The following is a 16641-nucleotide window of genomic DNA, read 5'->3' as shown; positions in this document are numbered from 1 at the left end:
TACATTAATGTAGTTAAATAATGTTCTGCATTTCAGGACTCTTGCAGCTGGAAAGGAATAAAAAAATCTGGGTGATCGATCCATATCAAATGTTTGCCCCTCATATTTTTTACTGTTCTGACATGTCTTTGGTTCTTAATGCCCTACAGAGTCAGCACTTTTCTTAGAGCTACATTGGTAGCTCCTGATCTTTGCAGAGGACCAAGCCTTTTTCTACAAGACCCGCTCTCCGCCTTGACAGAGCCTGGGACAGTAACTGGAAAGTTCTGGATTGGAATACAGAGTTTCTACAAATTTATGCTGAGGACAGGCTACAGATAGACATCCTTTCTGTCCTCCATACTGGCTTCCTAACCTCACCTAAAAGTTTGAGAACCACTTGTCAACCCAGTCTGTCCACAATCCACACCTGAATCCTATATCATTTACTGGGAGCAGCTATTCTCTTTTCACAAACGAAAATCCTTGCCCTTCCTAGATGGTGAAGGAAAGTCAAGGGCAAATATGATTTCTTCTGTCCATCTCCTTAAAGCATGCCATAATCTTATGAATTCTGAAGAAAGCTTTACTAGATGCAATGGAATTTAACATCTACCACCTGCTCTCAAATCTCCCTTGGACATCTAGGTAGCATTGCATGTGACTGATCATACACTGCTGCTCTTCTACCTAAGAGATGTGTCAGGGGAAACATAAAACAGCAGTTTGAATCCTTCCTCAAAGGCTACACACAGGATAGTACTCCTCCGCCATTAGGCATCTCATCTATAGGATACTTCAAGATTGAATTCTCTCTTCTGTCCTGCTCTGCATCTACATCTAATCATTGGAGGAGGAGAAAATTTTAAACCAATAATGCAATGGTCATTTTCCCTCTCATCTGAGTCTTTAATTTGCATTCAAGTCATGTTTTCAAGATTTCTGAAATTAGGAAGTGGTGGTCTGCACAAATGGCTAACAACTGATTTCCATTTCATAGAAACTGAGCACCATTACAAGTACAGGACAGATATTAAAATGTGTAATAAGTCACTGTAGGGACACTTTTTGCCCTTGTTATCTTACTGCTTCATGTTAAAATCAGAGATCAAATTCTACATAAATGTTAAACATCTATATCGGAGTGGGAAACCTAAGGCTCATGACCCAGATGTGGCCCCCCCAGCTTGCCTGGATCTGGCCCAAGGTAGTTCAGGGCTCACTCCCTCCTCTCCCCCCCGAGCATTGGGGAGCCCACACTGGCACTCCTACCCTACCGCCACCCCACTGTGGGGCTGGAGCACAGAAAATCAACTAGCTTGGGCCCCCCTAGACTCTGGTGTGCGAGGGGAATGTCTTTCTGTACCTCAGCCAGGGGGGGCCACTTCAGGGAGGGTTTTGTTTTGTTTTGCTTTTCACTTGTGCATAGTCTCTGACTGATTTTTCTGAGAGTCAGCAGCTCACAACCCAAGAAAGTTTCCCACCCCTGGCCTATGTTCATTTTTCTAGGGATTCCTTACCCTTAATCATCAGACTTCTAAACTATCAGAAAGTTTCTAGTCTTTCATGTTATCAAGTTTAGATGACAAAAGAACAAAACATTTTAACCAACAGAAAATCTTTGCTAATATTAAACACAAAATATTTATGCAGGTGCTTAACATTACTTATGTAAGCAGTTTTATAGTAGTCAATAGGACTACTCACATGAGTAAAGTTAAGCAAGTGCAAAAATCTTATAAGGTTGTGGTCTAGGTTTATAAAAGGGAAAGAGTTAAGACACCTAGAGCAATATTAATAGCCAGCTTTAACAGAAGAAGAAAATATTGTGTATGCCCAATGTTAGTATTTCTACTCAAAATCTATGACGTAAAAGCTTTATATGGGGATTTTGATTTTGTATGTCAGGATTTAATTTTAACTGCAAACCCAAATAAAGCTTTTTAAATTTGATTTCCTTTAAAAAAGAATGAAGGAGTTGGGGAAGAGAGCTTGCTCAGAATAGCATTTAAATGGTAGCAAATTAGGCTTTGAAACTTCCACCTGAGGTAAAAATGAGGTTGGTAAATGCAGAGTTCCCACAGTTGCTGCTATTTTCTGGCTAAGCACAGTTTCTGCAAGGCAGATTTAAGTAATAGTGAAACAGCTCATGTGCACATTGCAATGGTTCTAAATTTAAAAAAAGATTGGAATGTACAAAATGCAGTACAAACTAAGCATGAAATTATAGCCACCAATTTCACATTTGCCATTTCAATGGATTTGTGCAGATTTTTTTCAGAATATTTTGTTTTGTATTTTTCAAAAAATACTTATTATCTCTCTTCTACAACACTGTCTCAGCAGGAACCAGTAGCCTCTTGAACCTGTCAGGCTGGGCTGCCTGCCACTGTGATGGTCAGGATAACATATGCCTGGGGTTCTTTCTGCTGCGCTTTCTGCTACTTTCAAATAGACTGTTCAATATCTTATATGTTTAGTAAGCATATTCAGAAGTAAGTTTTCAGTAGTTTGTAATTGTACTGTTACCCACATGATTTTTTTCACATTTGGTTGAAGATGTTAAAACTCATTGGCATTGGTGCATTGTTTACACACCAAGTTCAACCATCCCTAATACCTGCATGGAACAAAATGCAGTAATATTTACACTTTTAAAGGGGCATAGTTCCAACTCATTTATTCAACTAGCTGAATAGATTTTACTGATATTCTATTTATAAAAAAAAAAAACCCAAACCTGAAAATACACACACCAAATCAAATAACACGTCAGCTGAGATCAGTGATAGACAATTTTGTCCCAGTGAATATTTTTTCAGATTATGAATGTGTGACTATGGGGTTATGTGTGAATATAGCAATTGATGCCAAGCAAATGCTATAATTGTCTCTTCAGAACAAAATTTTCACACATTGCACAATAGTCAATTTCACTTGTCTTTATTTTAATTCAGTGTTCATCATTTAAAAGTTTTTTTTCCTGCCCAGGCATGTTCTTTCTGAACTCTATTTTTATCTTCTTCCTATTAAGTTCACATCTGTCTGTTTAGACTCAAACTTACATACTAATATTTTACATTTCCAAATAATAAGGAAATGTTAGATAAATTAATTTTGTGCATGTTTGCCATTAATTTAATTCCTTATGTTGTGGATAAGATGCACTAAGCATGCAGCTTACAATCTTTGCTATTGCTGAGTGTACGCAGGACAGGATTTCTGCAGAGATTACTATCAAGATTTAGTCTGACATACATCACCACAATCTCTTTGAAATGGAAAATGTATCTGTTTTAGCAATGGCTTCTGATGTCATATGTTTGGTACTCTGCAGTTAGGCATTTGGACAAAGTTGCCAACCTGAACATCGCCTTTGACCCTGAGACTTGTCTAGTGCATTTCTTGCAGAACCAAAAGACAAATATTTTAGAAGGTACCTAGTACCTCTTTTCAAAAGTGCTTTGTTTTCTGCAAGTCACCTCCTCTGGTGAAATTTTTTCTCCTTGATTTCTAGGTGAAGGTGATTTTTTTTTTACAGTATTTAAAAACAAAACTAGTTATTAAGAACTGCCTACATCAAACTCTGTAAATTGTACTCCTTTCCTTATTGAGGACTGGTTTCTTTGTTTGATTTTAAAAATTTTGATTTTAACATACCAAGTAAAGTGTCTAGAAGCCTGAGACATGCAGGCCAATGCAATTTATTGATGAATATATTATACAATCTCATAACTGAATTGTGAACTAGAATCATCCCCAAACTCCTGAAAGACTCTAGGTTCACACCAGTTACAATGGTAGAGAAGTTGAGACACGCTAAGCTTTCACTCCCCTTCGCTTCCTTTTGAATCCACACTGAGGCTACCATGGCTCAACTCACTTTGGGATCAGATGGGAGCTGAAGCCACTTTGTAAAGAAGACCAAAGGCTTCTTCCAGCTGTTGCACACGTTCACAGAGCTGGCAGCCTCTCCCTGTGAAGCTGGTGTATATTGGTTACATCTGCTGACAGAGACATTTCTTTTGAATGAGCTGTGCTATGACCAGTGCCTTAATTACGAAACAACTGGATTTCCTGAAGGTACTGAGTGCTAGGATAAGGATAAATACATATGAACGTAGAAATTTTCCTTAGAAAATTGAAGTTTAAAAATAATTAAACTTCAGGGCTGTCTCTACATTGGCAAGATTTCGCTTTTGCACAAAATCTTGCTGCCTGTCTACGCTGTCCGCGAGTATTTGCGCAAGAACAACTGACGTTGTAATGTACAAAATCAGTGCTTCTTGCGCAACTACTCTGACGCTCCCGCTCAGGGATAAGTCCTCTTGCGCAAGTGTTCTTGCACAAGAGGCCAGTGTAGACAGGTAACATCAATTTCTTGCACAAGAAAGCCCGATGGCTAAAATGGCCATCGGAGCATTCTTGCGCAAGAGAGCGTCTACACTGGCACGGATGCTTTTGCGCAAAAGCAAATCTTTTGCACAAAGGCACATGCCAGTATAGACGCTCCCTTGCGCAAATACTTTTAATGGAAAAACTCTTCTGTTAAAAGTATTTGCACAAAATCATGCCAGTGTAGACGCAGCCCAGCTGTATTCCCAAGCCATTATATCATATTGAGGACTGATCGGAAGGAGATCCTCATGCTGTGCCCCAAAAGACAGAAAATTAACCAATATTGAAGACAAGGAGTGAAATCCTAATCCCACTAAAGTCAATGGTAAAGCTCCATTGACTTTAATGGGGCCAAGATTTTACTCAAGAGGAAAGGAAAATTATAAGATTGGAAGCCCAAAACAACTCTGCGAGATTTTAGGAGATTGGGTTCTTTTCTAGGAAGCTCATGACTGATAGCTTTTAACTGTCCCCAGTCTGTAAGCTCAGAGCATACTGAGGTTAGATGGACACATTATGAATAAATGGACATAACATGCATAACATTGTCCTCTAAAAGTTGAATGCAATAATAATTGCCATACAAACTGCACATTAAACTTTGTGCTGGAATCAATGGAAGAAATAAAATGAATTATGCTTCAGCCATTACTCTATTTTTCTAGAATTGAAAAACTGAGTTAAGTGAGTGCATTGAGATTTCTTCAAAAAATAGCGACACATTTTCTACAGAGCGAGCGTATCATTTCCTATGCTGGGGATGTAAAATTGAATCTAAAATGTCACTTACAAGAAAGATTCAAAAATTGAACAGCAAGCATCTTTGAAATATATTTTAAACTTCATACACAAAGGAAATATTAGAATAATTTAGAGTTCAGATCATTCACCTGGATAGATGTTTCACTTAAGCCTACTTTTTTTTTTCCTACTAAACATATAGTACTTCAGTGGTCATATAGCACATAGTTTATGGGTCAGAGTCCTACAGCTGCTGCTACCATGAAGAAGACTACTGGATAACAGTGTGATAGATGCCCTTAGGACATTACAAACTACAGTAGTACTCTTGCCAACGTGATTAATACCTTTTAAGGGATCTGGTATTTTACATAAATTGGTGAACATACAAGATCAGGACAAGTCGCAAAAATAAAAATGGTGAAAAGACTCAATTCAAATATTTCAGGCCCCAAGCCTGCAAACATACAGGCATGTAACCTCAAGTACATCAATTAAATTAGACCATTATCTCAATAAAGTTATTTATCGTTGTAAATGTTTGCAGGCTCAGTATCTTAATTTTTACCATTTTAAAAGAATCTGCTATTTTAATGCAAGCAGAGATTGTATCCCATCATGCACCCATTTCAGTCAATATCAAAACTTTCATTATAATATACCTGCTATGTAATAATTTGAGCCTGATGTTCTGAGAAAGCAAGTAGAATCAGTCCTAATAAATCAGACTGGAAATAAACTCAACATTTCTGGAAAAAGCTAAAGAAAAACACATTGCCAAAAAATACTGGGTTATACTGAGCAGAAATTGGTATAGCTTCTCAAAAATGTCTATACTCCCAAATCATGACTCATACAAACATGTCACAGTGAAATCACTACATTTAAACAATCATGTCTGTGTTCAGTAACTTTAGATATACAGCACAGCTTAAATGAGCAACTGTGACACCTCATGTGTGGCTTCAGACATATGGAACAGTGTTACAGGAACAGTCATGATTTATAACAAGATTCATCTCCAAGGCAAAGCAAACTATAAACATTTGTCAATGTTAGATTATAGCTAGTGCCTAACTAGTCATTTGGAGCTATATTCCTCATACTTTGAATTACAGATAATGTGGAAGCACTTTTGCAACTTAACTTGATGGCATTTTAAAATATTTTTGTTCCACTGATGAACATTAAAATATCAACTGATCAATAACTGGCAATTTCAGTTAAGAAAAAATGGATTGCTGCCCATCAGAACTGATATATTCAGTTAAAGCTGGACAAAGAATCTTGCTTATATATTATACCCGCATGATGCGTGGTTCAGACAGTTCAAACAGCCTTTGTGTTGAGAAAATAAAGAAATTCTAAACTGCAGGTATCCTGGAAGAAGTGTTGGGGAGGGCAAATGGTATGTGAAGTTAGATTTATGGTCTTCTGCCTCCTGGCCCAATGCAACTTCCACAAGTTGAAGTATTTTAAATATGACTAAGAGGTGGGAACATATTTTTTTCCCCCCTTTTCATCCAGATGTTCGTGGTTTTCATGGCTGCTTTAGAGTGCTGTCCAAAGATCAACTGTGCTGGGAAAAGATGTGCTTGCAGATGGAATTCTCAGAAAACATAAGAAGCAAGCATCTAACAAGTACTACTGCCTATACGCAAATGGCAATTTTTATGAGTCTTAAATTCAGTCTGAGACAGATACCAAGGATAGAAAACTTGAGCCAAAACAGCTAAAATTTGGCAAGTTATATGCAAATGAAGACAAAGAAGGTTACAGTGGAATGTTAAGCAATTTTAATACAACAGTTGCTTCCAGAGGCTTTGTCTCCTCCTTAAAACCAACAGTTGAATTTGTTCTTGGGGGAAATTAATGTCAAATAGAAGTTTTTAAAGGTATATGGTAATTTACTGTTTCTCTGACTACTTCTTTTGATAGTGGGCCTAATTTAACAATGACTTACCCTCGCACCGAAGGGGAAGAAAAGGTACCAAATGATGAACTGGAGTGCAAAATTTGTTACCAGAGATTTAACACTCACAGTCGTAAACCTAAAATCTTGAACTGTCTTCACAGAGTATGTGCTAGATGTCTGGCTAAAATACGTCAGTGAAGCGCTGACCGCGAGGACGTAAAACCCTCTTGTATGATGCCCTTTAAAACTGGACGCTTTGATTCTGGAAGATGCTCTAGGAGAAGGACCAGTTTGGCGTAGTTATCAAAAGAGTGGTTTGCTAGCAAAGCAGAGTAATTAGCCATGTGGAACGAGAGTGTGGTGGAGGAATAGACTTTCCTGCCAAAGAGGTCCTGCTTGACGTCCTTGTCCATAACGGTGGTCTTATATTGAGGCACTTTCGATCTCTGTTGGGCCGTATCCAGGACCAGAAAATTGGGTCCAGGATGGTTGAATCGGAATTCAATGCCAGAAGCAGGAACATAGTACTTTCTGTCAGCCTTTTTGTTCGTGGGCAGAGCAGAGGCCAGTGTCTGCCAGATGGAATCTGTGATTTCCAATATCGCATTGTCCAATGGCAATGCTATTTTTGTGGACTGAGAAGGGTGTAAGTTTCTCAGCAAATGGTGCTGCTTCTGTTGCACCTCATCCACTTTAATGTGCTGCAATTCGGCGACCCTTTTAAAGAGATCTTGGAAATCTTTTATGTCGTCAGTAGGGGAGGCATCACCCTGGAAAATAGCATCATCAAGGGATGATGATGCAACCTCCGTCGGGAACTGTCGCTGAGAGTCCTCTGTATCTGGAGGAAGAGGCACCTGTTGTTGCCCGGTGTCAAGCGGCCTACGGTGATCACCAGAAGGAGTCAGTGGTCTCTCAGGCTGTGGAGAGGAAGATACCGCTATAGGAGGCGCTGGAGATGATGGGGCTGGTAATACAGATCTAGCTGCTGAATGGGAATGCAAGCGGGACGATCGGTCCCTAGGGTCATATCGGTACCATCGGTTATCGTGGTAAGGTGCATAGTCATAGTGCCTTACATAGCGGTGTTCATAGTGTGATGACCTGTGATACGATGGTGACTGGGGCGATCTGGAACGCTGTCTGGAATGTGAAGGTGATGGGGAGTAACAACACCGGTAGTAATACCGCGGAGGCGGTGTGTAAACAGAACGCCGCGTAGTGAGTGAGTGATGGTGAGGCACCCTGGGCGAGCATGGCAGTGGGGATGGCAGCTCCGATGAAAACGTCTCTGGCCCCGGGCTAGGGGACATAGATGGGAGGCGCTGAACTCTCTCCCTGAGTCTACTAGACCTCTATACAGGCGATGTAGAGGGGGTCAATCTATGGGATGGCCTTGGTGCTTCGCAGAATGCAGCAGCTGAAGGTGCCACAAGTCTCGGCACCAGAGGCGGCGTCGGTGCCCTGGCTCTCAGCGCCAAAGGTGGAGTCTGTGTCCTAGCTCTAGGTGCCGGAGGCATCAGCGGTGCCCTGGCCGACGAGGTTGTAGGCACTGTGGCTCCCGGTGCCGACGGTGATGTCGGTGCCGAGCTTCTCGGTGCCGGGGATGAGGACAGTGCCCTGACTCTTGTTGAGTCCAAGGGTCTCGGTACCGTGCGTTCCGATGCAGGCAATGGTGTCGATAGTGCTGCCTCGTCTTGGTGTGATGGGTGCTCAGATGGGCTCGGTGCCGATGCACTACGGGCATGTTTGACCTTCTCCGGCCTGCGGGACCCTGATGAACCGGAGGTTTGTCCGCCAAACTGACTTTCGCTGGTAATGAGCGAGACAGCGAGGAAGGCTTTTTCTTATAGGCTGCCTTCGTAAGGACAGGAGCAGCGGGCTCTGTCGGAAGGTCAGACTGTGGCGCAAGAGCCTTGTTGAACAGCAGCATTTTCAGCTGCATTTCGCGGTCTCTCCGAGCTCGGGCCGTGAGCTTAGAGCAGTGAGGGCACTTTTGTGGGATGTGCCCCTCATCTAAACATTTGATACATGCCGAGTGCTCATCCGAAGCGGGCATGGAGTCTCTACAGAGCGTGCACCTTTTAAAACCTAGGGATCCAGGCATTATAACTGTTTGCAATATCTATAACTATGAGAATTTTTTTTTTAACTTTAAACTATACAGTAAAACTCCATTAGTCCGGCATCCAATGCTCCGGGACTCCTGATGGTCCGGCACCATCAGGAACCCGGAAGTGCTGGGGCAGCCGGACAGGCTTTCCCCATTCAGCTGCTGCTGAAACTGACCAGCAGCTGAATTGGGGAAGCCGGGAGCAGAGCAGCTGGGGTGCTGCTGGGTTGGTCTGGTAGCGCTGCCCCTCGGGGCTGCGGGACCAACCCGGCAGCACCCCAGCTGCTCTTGGGGACGCCTGAGGCAGAGCAGCTGGAGTGCTGCTGGGTTAGTCCCGCAGCGCCAAAGGACGGCACTGCTGGACCAACCCGGCAGGACCCCAGCTGCTCTGCCCCAGGGGTCCCCGATTCAGCCGCTGCTGAAACAGATCAGCGGCTGATTCCAGGAAGCCCGGGGCAGAGCTCCTCTGCCCCGGGCTTCCTGGAATCAGCCGCTGATCTATTTCAGCAGCGGCTGACTTGGGGACCCCTGGGGCAGAGCAGCTGGGGTGCTGCCGGGTTGGTCCTGCAGCGCCGAGGGGCGGCGCTATGGGACCAACCCGGCAGCACCCTAGCTGCTTTGCCCCAGGCGTTGGGATTCAGCCACTGCTGAAACTGACCAGCAGCGGCAGTTTCACCAGCAGTCTGAATCTGGATGCCTGGGGCAGAGCAGCTGGGGTGCTGCCGGGTTGGTCTTGTAGCGCCGTCCCTCGGCGCTGCGGGACCAACCCGGCAGGACCCCAGCTGCTCTGCCCCAGGGGTCCCCAAGTCAGCCGCTGCTGAAACAGATCAGCGGCTGATTCCAGGAAGCCCCGGGCAGAGCCTGACTATCATAAGGGGGGGCTATGAGGGGTCTGGGGTGGCATCCCCTCCCACCCCACTCCAGACCCCTCATAGCCCCCCCCTTCTGATAGTCCAGCATATGTGATAATCCGGCACCCCCTGGGTCCTAAAGGTGCCGGATTATCGGAAGTTTACTGTAGTTAGTAACTAACTACTATAACTATAAACACTAACTAAGTAATATATCTCAATCCTGACAGGAATGAACCCAACAGGAGAGGGAGCAGTTTCTCCATCTGCGTCTGTGGACGGTTGAGAGGAACTGGTGAGCCGGACCGCGTGATGCAGGAACGGTGCGAAAAGCCGCAAGATGGCCGCCGTGCATGCGCGGTCCGGCAAACAACAGCTAAAAGATCTCCGATCTGCAGCGCCGGGATGGGACCCGACACCCACTGTGGAAACCCCCCCCCCCCCCCGGGGGACACTACCCGAAGAACTCTTTCTTCTCCTTCGAGTGGTGTCTCCATGGGTGCTCCACTCTGGGTAACTACACAGCAGTTGTCGGCCTGTGGAGGTGGGTTTGGAGCCCTGTGTTAGTCACTGTGGATAGTACTGCTTGTCCCACCGTCCTGGAAGATGCAACTGAAGAGCAGAGAGCATAATGCTGTGTGAATGTATAGTCAGATGACCAGGTGGCAGCTTTACAAATGACTTGAAGAGGAACGTTGCTGAGGAAGGCGGTAGTGAAAGACATCGCCCTGGTGGAATGCACTGTGATGGTTTCAGATCAGTTTTTATCATAGAGTTTATAGCATGTTCTCAAAATGGATCTCCTCCTGTATTCGATCCTGAGATGAGATTGCTTATCCCTTGGACCATTCTGCATAGGACAGAAACAGTCTAGGGGACGCTCGCCAGGCTCTGGTGTGGTGAATATAAAATGCAAGTGCCCTGCGGACATCAAGAATGTGCCATGTGGCATGCACCGGATCAGGTAAGCGTATGGGTTCGTTGATGTGGAAGGTACTTTGGGGAGGAACTTCAGGTGGGGTCGAAGTATAACTCTGTCCTTGATGAAAACCGTGTATGAGAGTTCAGCCATCAACGCAGTGAGCTCGCTCACTCTCTTGCTAGAAGTTATCACAACAAGGAAGGACACCTTCATCGATAGATGTGACCAAGAGCAGGTCGCTAGTGGTTCAGAGGGTGGTTTTGTCAAGCTCTCAAGTACGTGGTTCAGATCCCAGACTGGAACTGGTGGGCGGACCGGTGGAAAAGTGCTCTGTAGACCCTTAAGGAACCTCTTGGCTATAGGGTTTGCAAGTTAGGAAACCCCTTGTTTGGTGTGATGAAACGTTGCTATGGCAGCCGAGTGTACTTTAACGGTGCTAAGAGCAAGGCCTGACTGTTTGAGGCATAATAAGTAGTCCAACAGGATGGAGAGGGGGGTGTCATATGCAAGCGTTTGAACCAGTGAGAAAATCTATTCCATTTATAGGGGTATGTTCTCCTGGTGGATTGTCTTCTATTGTTGTTCAGTATTTTTAATCGTTTCTGAACAGTTGTTTTTGGCATCCTGGAGCCATGAAGCCAGGCATAGAGATGAAGTTTGTGGAGTTCTGGATAGAAATTCTTCCCGTGGTTCTGTGATAGAAGGTTGTGATGGAGTGGGAAGGCATACTGATCTGCCATTGTCATCTTGTCAAGGTAAGGATACCAAGTCTGTCTGGGTCACGTTGGTGCCACCAGTATGACTCGAGCCTGATCTGTCCTGATCTTGTTGAGGAGTTTGTGCAGGAGAGGAAAAGGAGGAAAAGCGTAAAGGAGTGGGGCATCCCACCTGATATAAAAGGCATCCCGAATGAAGTGCTTCCCTAGGGCTGCCCTGCAGCAATAGAGGTGACACTTCCTGTTGCTTCTAGTGGCAAAGAGATCTATGTCTGGTTGGCCCCACTGATGAAACACTAGATCAAGTACATGCTTGTCTATTTCCCATTCGTGCTGGTCGTGGAACGTATGGCTTAGTGTATCCAATGTGACATTGAGTACTCCAGTAATGTAGAAGGCTATTGGGGTGACCTGATGTATAAGGCATCAGTTCCATAGTTTGATGGCTTCTGTTTAGAGGGAAGGGGATCATGCACTTCCCTGTCGATTGATATAGTACATGCAAGTAGTGTTGTCCGTCATTATAGTAATGGACTTGAGGGCTATATAAGGTTGGAAGTGTTGACATGCATAACTGACTGCTCATAATTCCAGGAGTTTGATATGAAATGTTTGCTCCATAAAGGACCATTTGCCTTGAGCTGTGATGGTCCCTAAATAGGTTCCCCAACCCATGAGTGATGCGTCGGTCATCACTGTAAGAGTTTGGTAAGGTTGTTGGAATGGTACACAGTCTAGCATGTTTTGCAGGTTCATCCACCACTGAAGAGAGTTGAGGATCCGTGGTGGGATGGTAACCAGTTTGGAAAGTTGATCCCTGGATGGCTTGTAGGTTGTGACTAACCATGACTGAAGGCCTCTCATGTGAAGCCTGGCTAGCTTGATGACATATGTTGTGGAAGCCATATGCCCAAGGATTTGAGGCACTCACTGTCATGGTAGGCGCAGATTGTGCACTTCTGATAATATTGCGTATTGTATTGAATCTGTGTTAGGGCAGAGTAGCTTTTGCTGCCACCATGTCGATGAGGGCTCCTATAAACTCCAACTTCTGGGTTGGATGGAGCGTGGATTTTGCATGGTTTATATGAAACCCGAGGTTGATCAGAAAGTCTATTGTAGTGTTGATCATGGCCTTTGTCTCCTGAAAAGATGACCCCTTTATGAGGCAGTCATCTAGATACAGGAATATCATGACTCCCTGGCATTGTAGTGAGGCCATTACGATTGCCAGAGTTTAGGAGAATACTCTGGGGGCAGTTGAAAGGCCAAAAGGGAGCACTCGGTATTGGTAGTGTTGGGTGCCCACCATGAATCGTAAGAAGCGTCTGTGCATGGGATGGATCGTAATGTAGAAGTAGGCATCTTGCAGGTCAAGAGCTGAAAGTCAGTCTTGATCCAAGTGGGAATTATTGTTGCTAGGGTTACCATCTTGAAATGGTGGTAAGCAATGTATTTATTGAGTCTCCTCAAATCCAATATAGGTCGCCATCCTCCACTCTTTTTCTGGGTTTGGAAGTAGGTTGAGTAGAACCCCTGACCCTGAAATTCTGGTGGTATCTTTTCTATGGCACCCAATTGTAGTTAGTGCGAGACTTTTTGGTGGAGAAGGGTCTTGTGAGATGGGTCCCTGAAGAGGGACGGGGTGGGAGGGAGGCAGAGAAGTGAAGGGAATTGACATAGCCATATTGGATGAGTTCTAAGACCCATTTGTCAGATGTGTTTTGGGTCCATTGGTGGAAAAAGGCGCAGAGATGATGATTGAACTAAGGACGATGGGGTATAAGCGATATTGAGGTGGCTTTCTGGCTCTCGACATATTCTTCAAATTTGTTGTTTGGCTATGGGTGGGTGGGTCGTAGAAGAATGTTGTTGCTGCTGGTGTTGGGGTCTGCGACGTTGTGGCCTTTGTTTTTGGTGGAAATTGTATCTGGATTGTTGCCTGTATGGCTCCCTGGGTCTCTGATAGGTTGTATACCTTGTTCTCTTAAAAGGGGAAGAGGGTACATTCCCAGGGTCCTGAGGGTGGTGCGGGAGTCCTTCATGGAGTGTAGTACCTCATCTGTCTTATCAGCGAAGAGGTTGGTCTTGTTGAAGGGCAAATCCTCAACCTTCTGTTGTAAGTCTCTTGGGACTCCAGATGTCTGCAGCCATGAAATCCTCCACAATACGATGGCAGATGGTGCTATACAGGCCACAGTGTCTGCTACGTCCATTGTGGACTGTAGGGCCATTCGAGAAACAGTGTAGCCTTCTTGCATGATGCTAAGAAGAGTTGGTCTTTTACGTTCTGGTAAGTACTGGCATAGGTCTGGCAGTTTGGAATAGCTGTCATGGTCGTAATCTGCGAGCATCACCATGTAGTTCACTGCTCTAAGGAGCAGAGTGGCAGAGGAGTAGATTTTATGGCCCATGATATCAACTTTTTTGTGGTCTCTGTCTTGTGGTGTGGACCTGCGGTTAGGTTGTCTTCCCTTATGTCAAACAGAGTCCACCACTAGTGAGTTTGTAAGGGTAGAATAACTTGGAAGCTGAGGTACTTGATGGGATTAATTGGGTTTTGATGGTTTTCTTTTAACAGAGAACAAGAGGAAAAGAGGCTCCACCTGCTGCCGAGGACGGTAGAGAAGGAATCGAAGAGCCGAGCCGCGCATGCACCTAACGGACACCAACAGCACAAGGGGGCGCCACAGCACGTGCGTGGTGCGGTGGAAACATCTCCAATCACCGGCGCAAGGACGCACCAGCACCCAGAGTGGAGCACCCACAGGGACACCCCTCAAAGGAGAACTTAGTATTGCCTAGGACATCATTAACATTCAGAAAACTGATTAAAAGTAACTACAATTACACAGCTTCAGGGGGTAGCCAAATTAGTCTATAAAGTGCTACCAAACCATTTGTTGTTTTTTACAATTACACGGAGTAGAATAAAGATCACTAAGAGCTTGTGAATGCAAAGAGAGCAGTTCCAGTTACCATCACAGGTAACAAAAAGGAAATGAATGCGTTAGGATCTGGGTGCTTTATATCAGTGCTGATGGTAGACAGAAGTAGGGAATGCTTGAACTGCCTCACAAGGTACCACTGAGGGGAAAATTTCCAGGAATTGTGCTTAGGGAGCACACACACTTAGATTAGAATGCACATGTGCAACCACTCTAAGAAAAATAATAATTCTGGGTCCTTTTCTACGCCATAACATTACTTATCTTTTCTCTTTCATGGTAAAGATAGGAAGTATGGCAAGGAAATCTTCAATGATCTAAAAGATTTTTAAAAAGAATCCTACAAAAAGTAGAAACTAGGTCAAATTACAAAGAATGCATATAAACAAGTAAGACAATTATGTAGGAACAAAATTGGAAAGGTCAAGGCACAAAATGAGATCAAACTCAGTAGAGACAAACGGTTATAAGAAAACATTCTACAAATACATTAGAAACAATAGGAAGACCAAGAAGCAGTCCTCTTGATAGCGGTGCTCAATGTTCTGGAAAATTGTTGGACATAGGTCACCCAAGGATCCCAATATGGCCAAGGAGGAGGTGCATAAGGTATAGGAAGAGGCACCCAAAGGTCCTCATGCCAGTGAGACTCTGATAGCAATTGTGAGCCATGAAATATCTGCAGCTTCATCAGAAGCGTCTGGAAAAGTCACTATAGGAATCAGGGGGGAAACCCTGAACAGACACTTGATACACTGAGGCAAGATCTTCATCAGAATCCTTTCACTCAAGCTCACTTTGGAATGGTGCAGATCCCGGAGAGATCCAAGATGAAACTGTTGATACAAGGCAAACTGCAAGTGATCTTAATGCCCTCAGATCCCAAACAGCATGTCTGAGCCAAGCAGTGGAGAACTGGACATCTCAGATAAAGCAAGGTATCACCTGCAGCATTGAATCTGTACCCTGCCCTGAGGTGATCGTGGCAGAGGGCGCTGACGGTACCATAGGTGCTTGGAGGGGAGCCGTCTTTGACAGTATCATACATCTTGTGCCCTCTGATGAAAATGTAATCAGAGTTCAAGTGGGCCACCTCAGTACCAAGAAAGCAAAGAAAAGGGAGTTACTCACCTCGTGCAGTAACGAGTGTTCTTCGAGATGTGTGTCCCCGTGGGTGGTCCACTGTAGGTGAAGGGTTGCCCTGAGCTGCAGATCGGAGCTTTGTATAGCAGTTTCCCCTGTTGAGCCACGCATGCCCAGGAGGCGTCTTGAGCCCTTCCCGCCTCCTGAGGAGCGTGACTCAACCCCCTCCCTTTCAGTTCCTTGTCTCCGCCCGAGAATTTTGACTCTGAGCAGAGGGGAGGTAGGAAGGGTCGTGGAGCACCCACGGGGACACACATCTCGAAGAACACTCATTACTACACGAGGTGAGTAACTCCCTTTTCTTCTTCGAGTAGTGTCCCCGTGGGTGCTCCACTGTAGGTGACTACAAAGCAGTATTCAATGTAAGGCTGGAGGGAGCCAGAGTCATTGTTTAGCAGTGGTAGAGAGTACTGCTGTGGCAACTGCTGAATCACTCTTGAGTTGTGGAAGGATAGAGTAGTGTTTAGCAAAAGTATGGTCTGAAGACCATGTTGCTGCTCGGTAAATGTCTCTTAAGGGGACATTGCCCAGAAAGGCTGTAGAAGCAGCCGTGGCTCGAGTAGAATGCGCTCGTGGTGGGCGTTGTAGCGGTCTATTACCCAGAGAGTGGCATTTGATTATACATGTCGATATCCACTTTGAGATTCGTTGCGATGATATTGGTGTCCCTTTAGATCGTTCAGCAATGGAGATAAAAAGTCTTTCAGATTTACGAAATGGTTTTGTTCTTTCTAGGAAGAAGGCCAGAGCCCTCGGGATGTCCAGAGTGTGCAGGCTGGCGTCTGTCTGCGAAGAATGCGGTTTTGGGAAAAAGGTAAGTAATACGATTGGTTCGTTGAGATGGAATTCTGTACAGATCTTTGGCAAAAATGTGGGGTGGGGTCTCAGTATGACCCTATCCTTTGTGAAAACTGT

The 16641-nt window shown here is 44.6% G+C and overlaps 1 protein-coding gene and 1 long non-coding RNA gene across 9 annotated transcripts in view; one reads left to right on the top strand and one right to left on the bottom strand.

The window, feature by feature from the left end:
* Positions 1 to 16641, bottom strand: part of CEP89 (centrosomal protein 89) — a 113308-nt gene that overhangs the window by 14001 nt on the left and 82666 nt on the right. The gene's annotated exons all lie outside the window — the stretch shown is intronic.
* Positions 10461 to 15033, top strand: LOC142831068 (uncharacterized). Its single transcript, XR_012906689.1, has 3 exons — positions 10461 to 10961; positions 11530 to 11674; positions 14217 to 15033. It is a non-coding gene; the product is annotated as an uncharacterized LOC142831068 (long non-coding RNA).

The sequence above is a fragment of the Pelodiscus sinensis genome, chromosome 12 (genome assembly GCF_049634645.1).
Source record: "Pelodiscus sinensis isolate JC-2024 chromosome 12, ASM4963464v1, whole genome shotgun sequence".
Taxonomy (NCBI): domain Eukaryota; kingdom Metazoa; phylum Chordata; order Testudines; family Trionychidae; genus Pelodiscus; species Pelodiscus sinensis.
Note: the sequence above shows the minus strand (reverse complement) of the source record. Positions and strands in the feature narration are given on the sequence as shown.